At 39.3% G+C, this 12,731-nt stretch overlaps 1 protein-coding gene across 7 annotated transcripts in view; it reads right to left on the reverse strand.

Annotated features, from left to right (window-relative positions):
- The window catches only part of RWDD3 (RWD domain containing 3), an 88,038-nt gene that overhangs the window by 14,685 nt on the left and 60,622 nt on the right, over positions 1-12,731 (reverse strand). Inside the window, exon 7 of one of the 7 annotated variants that reach the window (XR_003679561.2) lies at positions 7,575-7,611. The exons of the other annotated variants lie outside the window; for them this stretch is intronic. The gene's annotated coding sequence lies outside the window, so the exon portion shown is untranslated. Of the gene's footprint in view, positions 1-7,574; positions 7,612-12,731 lie in introns of those variants that run through there. 7 annotated transcript variants of the gene reach the window in all.

Raw genomic sequence — 12,731 nt, forward strand, 5'->3', positions numbered from 1 at the left:
ATGAATGTATATACAACACAGAAACAGGCTCACAGATGTATAAAACAAGCTACTGGTTACTGAAGGGGAGGGGCAAATTAGGTGTATGGGATTAAGAGATACAAACTACTATGTATGAAATAGATATGCAACAAAGATATATTGTATAGCAGAGGGAATTATAGCCATTATCTTGTAATAACTTTCAATAGAGTATCTGTAAAAATACTGGATCACTATGCTATATATCTGAAACTAATAATGTAAATCAACTATACTTCCATTTCAAAAAAAGGAATGAGGAAAATGAAACATTTTAATATAGGGCATTGTAAGTATTTAGTTCATATTAGAACCATGAAGACAGAGTCCTGTCCCCATCAATATTATAAGAAGTTAGTCAGCAAAATACCCAGAGGCTAAGCAGACATCAAGTAGACTTTGAACTACAGGTTGAAAATCTCCACTTGACAGGAATATTAGAATGCTCTTTGCTGTCTAGCACTCACATGTTTAAGCTGCCGCTACTTCCCCCTACACTTTCACCCATATCCTTGCCTACAAAAAACATCCAAATTCCTTAACATGCATCAAGGCCCTTCAAGATCCAACCCATCTCCTTTCCCAGCCTTACCCCTCACCACAACTTAGCCTGTTCCGTCTTACAGGCCAGTCTGTACTGGCCCTTTGGTTTAGGTATGTCCTTTTTTCCAAAATCTCTGAATGGCAAAATCATATTCATCTTTCAGAATCCAGTTCAAATTTCACCTCCTTCCCTGATGAATTCATGACTCCTCCTTTGTGTTACAGACACTGTTCGAGCATCTACTTTAGCTTCTTACTTGGGGAAGGATGTGGGGAAAGCAGTTCTCCCCTGAGTCTTAGGTCAGACATATCTGCACAGATCTAGAAAACCAACGGTGTGCATCCAGGAATCTCTGCACACAGGGCACTGAGGGGGTAGCGGACTGGATAACAAGCCCCACGATAACAGGGGAAGGGAGATTTGGAGTACCATGTGGTATTGGTCTCTTGCATTTGTTCCCAGTCTAACCCCATGGACACATGTCCAGGTGTTTATAGACTGATGATTAAGAGCATGAATTCTAAAGTTCAGTGCCTGGATTCAAATCTCAGTTCTGTCACTTACTAGTTGCCTTGAATGAGTTAGTTAACCTCTCCAGCCTCAGTGGAGATGATAATAACAGAGTTCCTACCTCACGTGTCTATCATAGGGATTATACAAGTAAGTGTATATAAAGCTCCCCAGCAGTACCTGTCACACAACAAAGCATCATATAACAAGCGTCAGCTATTATACTTAGGAAGAGAGATGGCAGTTAAGTAAAAAATGAAAATGCTGTAAGGCCTTGGGGCACATGCAGCACTAATTCAGAACCTCTGGGTTGAGAGAAAACAAAAAGAGGGTGTTCTCCCCAACTCCACCATGGACCAGAGGCAGTGTGGTGGCATCTAGTGGAACTAGAAGAAACTGTAGCCCCAGCAGAAGGCTTGGGTGCTTGACTGAGGCAGCAGCACTCAGAGAGGTCCATCCTCTGCAGAGACGGCAACAGGGCCAGGCATGAGCAATGGCTGTCGCCGTGTGGTCTCTGTGGTACCCAGAAGCGGTGTTGCAAGACATCCAAGGTGTCTAGAGGGTGCAGAGCAATGCAGTAGATGTGACAGAGGAGTCTGGTTGAAGTGAGGACATCCAGTGGACACGGTAACAGTGTCAGCAAAGGCCGTGATGACAGCATAAGAGGAGTCATATTCAATGGATGCCTCGGGCTGATGTCTGTGGAACACATTCCCTGAGGTTGACCAGGAATATGGGGGTGGAGGGGTGCTTTGCCAGGGTGCAGAGACCCTCTAGGAGTCCAATGTGATGAGTCAAATTGCCATTGGCATCACCACTTTTTTTCAGAAGGGGAATACCGAGACAACATGAAAAGCACAAGCTTTGGTTTCAGACAGCCTTTTGCTCCATTCAACTGAAGATATTTACTGAGCATCTATTTGTGCCTCAGGCTCTGTTCTTGTTGGTGGAAGTACCACAGTGAGCAAGGCCAAAAAATTCCTCCTCACACAGAGCCTACCTTATAGAGGGAATGCAGACAATAAACAAGTAAGAAATCAAGTTAATGAGATCTTTCCTGTTTGAGAGCTGTGAAGGCAGTGAAACAGATGATCTGGCATACAGGTGGGGTAAAGGGAGCTCCTTAAATATGGCAATCAAGTAAAACCTCTCGTTCAGAGTGAGGGCTGATGGCAGTTCAGGGGAGATATGGAGACAGAGAGTGGGACCCTAAGGTTCGGAGACTTGGCATATTGGAGGAAGAAAAAGTAGCAGAGTAAGTCCCAAACGGGGGTCAGCGAGCTCTGGTCTATGGGCCAAATCCAGCCTGCTGCCTGTTTATATAAATAAAGTTTTATCGGAACATTTGTTCATCTATTATCTGCAGCTGCGCTTGTGCTGTAATAGCAGAGCTGAGTAGTTACAACACAAGCTGTATGGCCTGAAAAACCTAGAATATTTACTATCTGGCCCTTTCCAGAAAAAGTGTGCTGATCGCCGGTCTACCGCCTAGCCAATGAGCTTAAGCGAGAACAGTGGGAACCGAAGTTAAGGGGTGCTGAGGGGCAGCAAACTGTAGGTCACCACAAACCATGGCAAATAACTTGGGTTATATTCGACGTGTAATGGAAAGCCATTGTCCAAGCAAGGGAGACATGCGATCTGATTTATATTCTCCACTCTGGGAGCTGTGTGCAGATGGACCGTAGGGTTGACGTGGCAGCAGGGAAACCAACTAGACAGATGCCGTAGAGCCCAGGGAGAGAGGAAGGTGCCGTGGCTGAGGATGGCAGAGATGCAGATGGGGACAAGTAGTCAAGATGTATTATCTCAGGTATAACAGGTTCAAGGATCCCAACTCAGCTGTATAACCTTAGGCAAGTTACTACTCAAATTCTTTAAGCCTCAGTTCCTTGTGCGTAAAACCCTCAGAGCACTATTGTGTGGATTAAATTACAAAATGCACCCGAGGTACCTGTCAAAAAATGTGTTCAATAAATGTTGGCTGTTATTGTTGCTGTTGTTGGTTGTTGTTGACAGGTGAGGCCCACGGAGAACTAGGTCACAGCACATACTGCACTGGGTCCGTGGTGCCCTTCTCTCTCTGACCAGATTGGCACATTCCCTGGAGACAGGGAAGTATTTATTCATCTTTACATCCCCAAAACTGTGCCTGGCACATGGTAGATGTTTAATAAGTTTGTATTGATTTAACTATTAAGGTTTTTTTGAAGAAAGGAAAGGTATTATTCATTCTGCTATCTTTCACCAGAAGTGTTTTGTTTTTAGGATTGATATGGAACATTTTTATGACACATTATTCTGAAGATACAGAGGTAGTTCTATCTAAGGAGAGCTAGTACCCTGCATCCTGTCTGCTGCAAAGGGAAACTCAGATGCTGCTCCCCAGGAAACCTCTAACCTGATAAAATATGTCAGTGATCGCAATTATATATTAAATCTAGACTAAAAAGTCACCACGCACAAGAAATTCAATCATGTCAGATGCTTCTACATATAAAAAAATCTCTGGATTGTTTGAAAGTGTTAAGTTGTTTTTAGACATTTATTTCAAACTAGTTGGACATTCTGATCCCTTGTCCAGCCATATTGAAGGGTACCCTATTTTTTATTATTACCTTGTTTCTTTTATTGATTCACTATTCTACCTATAATTGAGATTTCAGAATTTTTTGCAACTTTCTTATTGTTCGACACTACCACTTAACAAGAAAGACTGGAAACCTCCCCTTCATAAAGGAGTTCAATTTTCTCATCATAAAATGATCAATACTGTCTAAACAATTATTTCAAATGAAATTAAATATGACATGCAAATTTTCAAATGAAATAGGACATCCATAAATAGGTACATATTTTGTGACATTTTTATTTTATTTAAAGAGATTAAATACCATAATGGTTTCACAATACAAAATTATTAAACCCTAAATGGGCCAACTCAAACAAAATGTTACATCACCTGTTGTATTCACCGTAGCTACATGTGTCTTTAATATGCACTTGTTGCTATATCTAAAAAATTAACCAGAATTTCTTTAAAATTAAAATAAGACTAGATGAGAAAATATCTCAGTGGTGGTCACCAAATCATAGCAGTACTCTGCAAACTTATCAATTTAGCTGACAAACTCTAAAAGTATGGGAAACTGAAAATAACAAAAATATTTAAAATAACAGGACATGAAAGAAGAGAATCCCTTGTAATGGTAAAGAAAAGGTAGAAACCCCTGAAACATCAGAGAGCAGCCATGAGGAGGGAGAATTTTTTTTTTTTTTTGCAACACGAAGCCTGGCATCTCACAAATAACGTATGTTCCATATTATGTGGAGTTGCTATGGTAACAACCTTTATTTTCTGAAACAGTACACAGATGTGTACAACATACTAACTTGCTGGTTATAAATTACAGCTTTTCCCATAGTTCAGTAACTTAAGAATTCAACATTTTCTAAATCTCCGAAGTTCTGTTGTTATTAAATTTCTTTTATGAGATAATTTTCCTTGTACTTTCAAAATGAGAGTGTTCCCAAACAGGCCAAGAAAAAGGAGGCATGAGAAAATGGGGCATATCAGAAAGTAGCAGCAGACTGAGTACAGTTTTCTACAAAGAGTCTGGATGAAACCCACTGAAAGGAGGAGAAAATTATTTGAATTAATTAGGCGTCATGTACAACAGCAATAAGAAATAAGTCACTAGCAGAATGATGTTACAAATAAAGTTATGAACTGATTTCTTATTACAAGGTGCCATATTTGCAGTTTTAAAATAAATGAAGATTATTTCTTAGAAATGTAACAAGCATTAATATAATTTTACAAGCTACAATGGTGTGGGGAGTGAATTCACCTGGTTACTTGACTTCAAATGAAGTTTTCTGAATCTCGAAAAGGCCTGAGTCTGGGAGAAATTTTATATTGCTATATTTAACAAGGAATTAGCATCCCTTTGTCAGGTTACAAAACAAAAGACATACTTACTGACTGGAATTTTTTCTCTTTAAATTTTAACCTTAATCAACAAATATTTATCAAATGTCTTCTACGTGCAAGGAGCTGACTGTCCATACTTAGGTGCGTATAGGTATGTATCTAAACAGAAATCACAGAAAAACTGAGTTCTACAGATGATTTTTTTCTACTCTGAAAGCTTATGTAATGTTTTCTATATGCTGGATCTATTTTCTTTGAATAGACAGTTCATTTTGCAGATTCTTAAACCTTATCAAAAAGAGTCATCTCTGCAGCATTCATCAGGCTAAAGTTTATTACCTGAGAAACACGTTTGAAAACAAGGTTATATGTTTAGCGTTTACAGTTAAAAATCCATCTATCTAAAATAAGAAAAATATTTCTAATTATAAGAAAAGATGTAAGCACCCTTACATAAAAGGTAACAAAGCACCCCTAATTTAGAAAGTCCAGAAATAACTCTGCTAAAGGATTTTCCTAACAAACATAAAACACTTGGAAATGCTATTTCAAGTCACGATAGCATTACGTTCAAATGCAAAATTGTCTTATAGCAGCAAAGACAGAATGAGAAACAACTGAACACCGTGCAGATAAGAACAAATCATTTTGAAAAGCTTGCACCATTAAGCGGTTGTTAAAATTTTTCCTGACGCTTTCCACACATGCTCTTTTCTGTATGGTCCCAGGATATATTAAAAACAGGACCATGACTAATCCATTCCAATTCTTACGTTATCAGAGAGAGTTAAGCTATCACTTAACGGGGCCTCAGAGGCTAGAACTCGGAACCAGTAGAAAAAGAGTACTTCACTGCTAGTTGCATTTTAAAAGTATTACTTAAATTACATTTAAGTCATCTGGTAACTATGAACTTTCTTCTCTCTTATATTTGTATTGCATATTTATTGAATTGCGCAGTATGCTTTTACAATAAAGTGCTTTTTACGTTGCCGTCTTTGTTCATCCAAAATAAAATTGACAGTTATCCTTTTATAAGCTATTCCGAGAACATTTTCTCTTCTTTGAAGCTGATTGATGCACTACTTTAAATGTTCCTACAAATATCTTTTCAATTCAAGTTTTTGCATAATGTAATAAGAAGATAAAAGAATTCCATACTTCAACAAGAGACATTACAATGCAAGTAGAGACATTATCAAGAGCATTAACATGCTCCTAATAGCAATAAAACCTTTTAACTGTCTGATGTAGAACATGCTCCCACCAAACCAACACACATTATGGTAATTGGCTCCAATTTCTGACTCTTACATTGTAAAGTTACAAAGAGTTAGGTAGAACTAAAAAACAAATCTAGAATACTCATCTTGTTAGCGTTCCCATTATCAAATGTTTGCTTTCTACCTTGAAAGAGGACTGGTCTGGTCTGTTGCACGGCTCTTCCCTGCACTATCATATTTTTGCATCCTGTCTCATTTTATTCCTACTGACTGATAGGAATATATATTTTTTCCCAAATAACCCTTTTCTCACTCCAAAACATCAACAGTAAGACAAATAGCATTTTCCTCAGAATTTCAGTGTAACAAATGTGTTCTCCGTGCATGCCCGTGTCACATCTCATTCACTTTATGTGTTCTCTCGTCACAGGAGATACAGTGGGGGAAAATATTCCATGAGGACACTCTGATTTTTCTTTACAACACACTACTAAATTACGTGAGTAGCCTTTCCATCCTGGCTGAAAATATAATTTCAAACTAAAGTTGAGCCCAGATTCTGTTAAATTAAATAGCAAAGAAAAAATAGTTCTTGGCTTTTTTCCTCTTAGATGGGGAGCAGGGCAATGGGGAATTGACACAAGTTGGTCCTTCGTGATTAACCTGCAGTTTATGGTTGTGTTTTCAGGTGACGTGCCCATCATGCAGGAATCTTCTCGGAGGCTGTCGAGAGCAGCCTGTCTGCTTTGAGAAGTGCAGATCTATCAGGATCCAGAATCGGGCTCGGAAAAAGCTGTCATTTCATGTCTCTAAAACAGCCTCTGATTTAATGTACAAGATGTCAAGAAGTAAAGGACAATAAAATAAAAGCCAAAAAGGAGAACTATTTCAATTAAGAAGCATTTCTATAACAATTCTTGGAAATCAAGTAAAATAAAAGCTGTCAGAATCAATCTGTGTTTAAAGGTTGATTTTTGTGGTGCTTAAATGCAACTTGCAAGGCAGGAAAAAAATACAGATTAACAGAACAATTGAACCTTAAAAATTCCTTTCTCACTAGATAGATATTTGGTTATTAAATGTTCCTAATGGATCTTGGAAAAGCATTTATATGGTGGATGCTGGGATTTGGACAGAGAAGGCAAGAAACACATCCAAATACATTTTTAAAAAGTCACAAATGTAAGCTCCAGTCCTATAAGGAGTTTCATGCATTTCCAAGAATTTAATATTTTGATTGCCAATAATTAAAAGCCTTATATAAGACTCTAGGAATTTACCTTTTATTGCCATGATTTTCCAATGGTGTTTGAATGTCCTTTCCAGAGAAAGATAAATATTTCTTCAAGAACTGCCCTATCACCCCAGTAATCATATATCTTAAAGGTGAATTGAGAAAAAAAATTGTTATGAAATTTGAGGCAACCTTTAATCTGAGTATAATAATATTAAATAAAGATATAAGCATCGCCAAAAATAAATAAAATTCTTCCCAACATGACTTCTTATTATGGAAGACATAACTTTCATTTCCATTTGTTTAAAAAATATGCTGTTTAAGAAACATGCATCATAACTTCATCTTACTCCTATCCTTAGAATTTTTATGATGGTATGCTTTTTATTCCACATTTTCTATTAAGAGGGATACTGGACAAGGAAAGAAGAGATTTATTCACTTGCTGTCCCCATCTGATTTGTATATTTCAGGGATATGCCCCTTTCAATGGTCTATTTCTGGTTCCTTTATATAAAAAAGAAATTAAGTTTCTCTGACGGGAATACTTTAAAGAAGAAAATTCACTCCTCATCATCAAATTGAGAAGTTTTCTTAAAGTAAGTCTTCCACACGCAATAAGAGAAACAGACTAAGTACTGCCTCCAATCAAAAGAAGAAAAATTACAAAATCAGCTCACTCGTGATTTCCTTAATATACTTAAGAGATAAAATCCCACTGATGCCTCTAAAAATAAAAATGAAGGAAAGGGCAACTTTATTGATTCCCTACAAACCAATGTACATGTAGCTTATTGATAACACTAAACCTTTAGTGATTTTCAACTGAAAGTCTGCCTCAGAATGAAGGTTTAAATCATCATATTAATATAGTAGGGGGGAAATTATCACGGGACACACTGGAAATTAATTAAAAACCCTGCACTCAGTTTGTTTGTGAGAGAAGATAAATATCACTCATGGGAAAAGATGCCTGACAACCGCCATAGTTTTCAGATCCAAAATTAGACCCTGACAGCTATGTCTTTGTATGACTCTCCTTGGGGTATGATATGCAGAGGTTTAGAATATGAAGATTTCTGAGAGAAGTATTTATTACTGACACTTCCGAAACATTCCATGTGTGGCATCAGCAAAGCATGCTCCACCTCAGACAGAAATGTCAGGTTTTCTTCCAAGATTTTTTTTTTTTTCCTATTCCTCTTCCCCCATTCCCATCCCTCCCTCCCCATCCACTACCACCCCCCTTCTCCTCCAAAATATGGAGTTTTTTAGAAGTTCAACAGCAGCCCCTGGTGGAGCTCAGCAGTTGTTTCAGCCTGAGCACAGTTGTTAAAGAAACTCCATCCATTCTGTCAATAAAAAGAAAAGTATATCCATGTGTATATTACCACATTTGCATGCTGTTCCCATGGGTCAGAGATCAGAAAAGACCCTGAATGTACAAATGCTGTGTTTTATGATGGTAATTTAGGCCAATTTCAGTAGCTGGAGTTTTGAAATATATATATATGTCACAAACAATAAACATCTGTCTCAAATGTCACATTCATTTTATGCAAGAAGACCAATAATTAACTGCTCGTGAATAATGCTTACCACAGAGTGCGTGCGTGAAACGAAGGGGCTCCACACACGCAAGCCCGCGATCACCATTTTGTTTGGCTCCTGTTGTGACAGATTCAGCCTTGTCACTTAGCAAAATGAACTATACAAAGTGACAATTGTATGCAAAGGAAGAAGTTCTCTTGGTAGGAGCTCATAAAGCCACTGTCTGGCCCCATCAAAATGCAAGCTGGACTTAACAAGAAAGCCCAGAAAATGCCCTTCAGAGAGACTCTGATATTCCTTTTCCTGCTTAGTTGGCAGCCACAGATTATCACTTGGGGGCCAAGGGGAGCCAAGTGGCTTCTTGCATAGGCAGGGTAAGTCTTTGCTTCACAAAGGCACCTGGTAGAGGGGCTCAAATCCGGCTCCCCTTCCTGTGGGGCCCTCTGTCTAGAACACGGTCACCTTTTCTTAGCGCAAAGGCATGGCTCTGTTGCTAAAGCCCTGTGCCTTTGGGGCTGCATCACTGCAGAGAGGTTGCTTTTTCCTAATTCACACAAAGATGCCGTAACGGCTCCAGGTGGCCCTGGTGCTAGGCAAGCAGAGGGAGAACGATATCCTGAAGAAGTTTGCATTCCTGGCTAAGATTCTCAAGTGTGCCAGGGCTGGGGGACCTGGTGAGCATTCACCCTCCATGAGGCTCATGTTAGGACAAAGGAACAATCGGAAATTAACTCAAAAGACCCAAAAGTTTACTTGAGTAAATTTAGTCAACATATGTCACTTGTGTGTTTTGACTTGTCTTAAATGATGCAGTTTATTTAAAGGAAAAGCAAATAGTATTATTAAAGCTTAAAATAGCTCTATGATAAATACTGGAATAGATAAATATGAATTTATATGAAAAAGTGGTTTTTAAATATTGAAAGTATTGTACTTCACAGTAGCCTGTCACTTGTCCCTGAGGTCACTTGGATCTCTTGGCTGATCTCAGGTGAAACTGAATGAGTGAGCTAATGTGTTAAGACCATAGATCATCCCATGTAGGTCACTTAATGACTACCTAATGGATTCCAAGCACCGTATTTAACACTGGGGAATAAGAGGTATAAGAAGAAATAATACTTGGTCTCCAGTGAGCTACAGTCTAGTGAAGGAGATAGATCTACCTAGATAATTTTAATATATTGTGGTAGCAGCATGCAGAGTCCTAAAAGACACAGTGGGGCACCTCGATGGCTTTCTATAGGAGTGACCCTTGCATGAAATCTTACAGAAATATCAGAAATTAGCTACAGAAAAGAGGGTTAGAGGGCAATGTTGGAGGAGAAGCACTGACCCAAGGGTGAAAGTGTAAAACTCCGAGGTGTATTCAAAGAACTACGGGCAGCTTGATATTGCCAGAGCATAAAGTACGAGGTGGTGAATGACACAGTAGAGGCTGGAGAGGAGGGTAAGGACAGCCACGGAGAGCCTTGTCTGCCCTCCTAAGGAGATTGGAATGGTCCTATAGGCCATGGGGAACAATGAAAAGACTTATTTAAGGACTGACAAAGCTGGGGGAAGAATGAGACTGGTCAGGGATTTGCTGTGATTGTCCAAGAGAAAGAGGATAAGGACCTGAATCCTGGTGGTGGAAATGGGGTTGAAGAGGAAAGGGTCAGAAATAGTCAGAGGCACCAACAGAGAGCAATTAGTGACTTATTGGATATGGGCAGTGAGGGGGAGGCTTGCATCACTCCCAGGGTTCAGGTGTAGGAGACAACGTAGACTGAGGCTACCATGTGAGTTACAGGCACCGGGGCCAGGATAAGTTTGAGGGCCGAAGACGACACGCTAAAGAAGTACTTCTCAAAATATGTCCTCAAATACCCTCCACTGGCCTCCAGACGCTATTTGTAACACTGATTATTAACACCGCCCACAAATGTCCCAGCTGGAGAGGACAGGTAGTTAAGCCCAATCGCTTTCAAACTGTGTGTGGTGGGGGTCTTGGTGGGATAGGGGGCAGAGCAGGCAGGGCTCCAGGCTGCCTTCCCTGATTCAACCCAAGAGGGTCTGCTTTTACCTACTGCGTATATTAGAATTCTTCAGAAGACGTAATTTGAAAAAAGAAAACCACAGGTTGAAAACCACAGACAACCTCTTCCTTTCAAGGAGCGGAAAGTGAAACCCATGGAGGTGAAATAACTTGTCTACAGACACACGTCTGTAGCAGAGGCTGAGCTAATCTATGACACTTAGTTCAAGTCCACATGTTCTCTACACTGTGGTTTCCTACACAAGTATTTGTCTTTTTGCTGTGCTTTACAGAGTTAGCATCACAAACCTTATCCCCAGCATGCAGTTATCAGTTTCTTCAGTTTTATTCTGTCAGTAAATATTTATTGACCATCTTCCGCATGCCAAGACTTCTCTTACTGAGATCTCCTGTGCATTTTTATTTGGATCCCCAGTTATAGCTTTTGATACTTTAGTAGAGTTCTAATGGTGTCCCCAATTGGTATTCGACTGTGACTGGATGTCTTATGACCCAAGAAGTAGATAGGTATACTAGGGTTTATTTTAGTCCCAAGTAAACAGTATTATCAGAGGCATGAGTTTCCTAATTTACTAGAGGTTATAGCTAATTTACATTTTTAATCTAATTTTTAAAAATCCACTTTTTAAAATCCATGAAGCTCCTAAAGTACAGTAAGGTGCTAGTCATAATTTTTAAATAATTAGTTTTCAGATGTACACTAATTTTTCCATACACATTCCAGTGCTCACTGGAAATAATGACACAAAAAACTCACTGATATATGAAATAATTACAGGATAGATTGCTTTCAAAAAGTGAGAATTCAAGCCAATACACTCAATAACTCCTCCTCCCTGTCATACTAACTCGGGACCAATAGGGTAATTCGTAAAATAAGGAAAAGCAAATCTTTGTTTAACCTAGAGGAATAAATAAATAGAGGCAAATGTTAGCTGAGGGGTTACAGCAGCCTACTGTTCCCTTTCTCAAAGATCATCCCATCTTAAAAATTTTGTCCCAGGCCTCCTAGAAGAGAGTAGTGGGCGGCCCCTTTGTCAAGTGTGTGAGTCCAGGTGGGGAACAGGAACCAGCTGGGGAACACCCTCCCACTCAAGGGCTGCCAGAGATGAGATGCACACAGGCCTTTCCAGAAACATTATGTAAGATCCTGGAGGCAGAAAGGAAACCATTGCTCTGTCTCTCCTGTTGGGGAATCTATTCTTCACTTTATTAAACTCCTTAAAATAAGGGAACAGGGAATCAGTCTTTCTTCAACTGCCCCTTTATACTTTACCACCTAACCCAAATCGATCTCTCATTTTCTTTCTCTACTCCTCCCATTTGCAGATCATTTTAAAATCAGGAATTCTGTATACACCAACATACACAAAACCCAGTTAGTGGAGGTGGGTTGCAAGCAACAGAAAAGGGGAAAGAAAGGAGAAAATGCAAGATTATAGCTCAAAAAGATTTCAAGGCTCACCTGTTACAACCCCATTCCTTTCCAGGTGAAAAATCCAAGTCAAGTGACTTGTCTAAGATTATGCCATGTCACTGTTCCCATATAGTGGTATTACTGGGTATAGGACAAACAACAAAGTTTTTTTTTTTTTTTTTTTTTTTTTTAACGAAGTCAAAGTGCTCCAGAGGCACTGGCCCAGGTCAACTTGCCCTCAGTTCTAGCTTCCCCC

The sequence above is a fragment of the Physeter macrocephalus genome, chromosome 4, assembly GCF_002837175.3.
Source record: "Physeter macrocephalus isolate SW-GA chromosome 4, ASM283717v5, whole genome shotgun sequence".
In the NCBI taxonomy this organism is placed as follows: Eukaryota; Metazoa; Chordata; class Mammalia; order Artiodactyla; family Physeteridae; genus Physeter; species Physeter macrocephalus.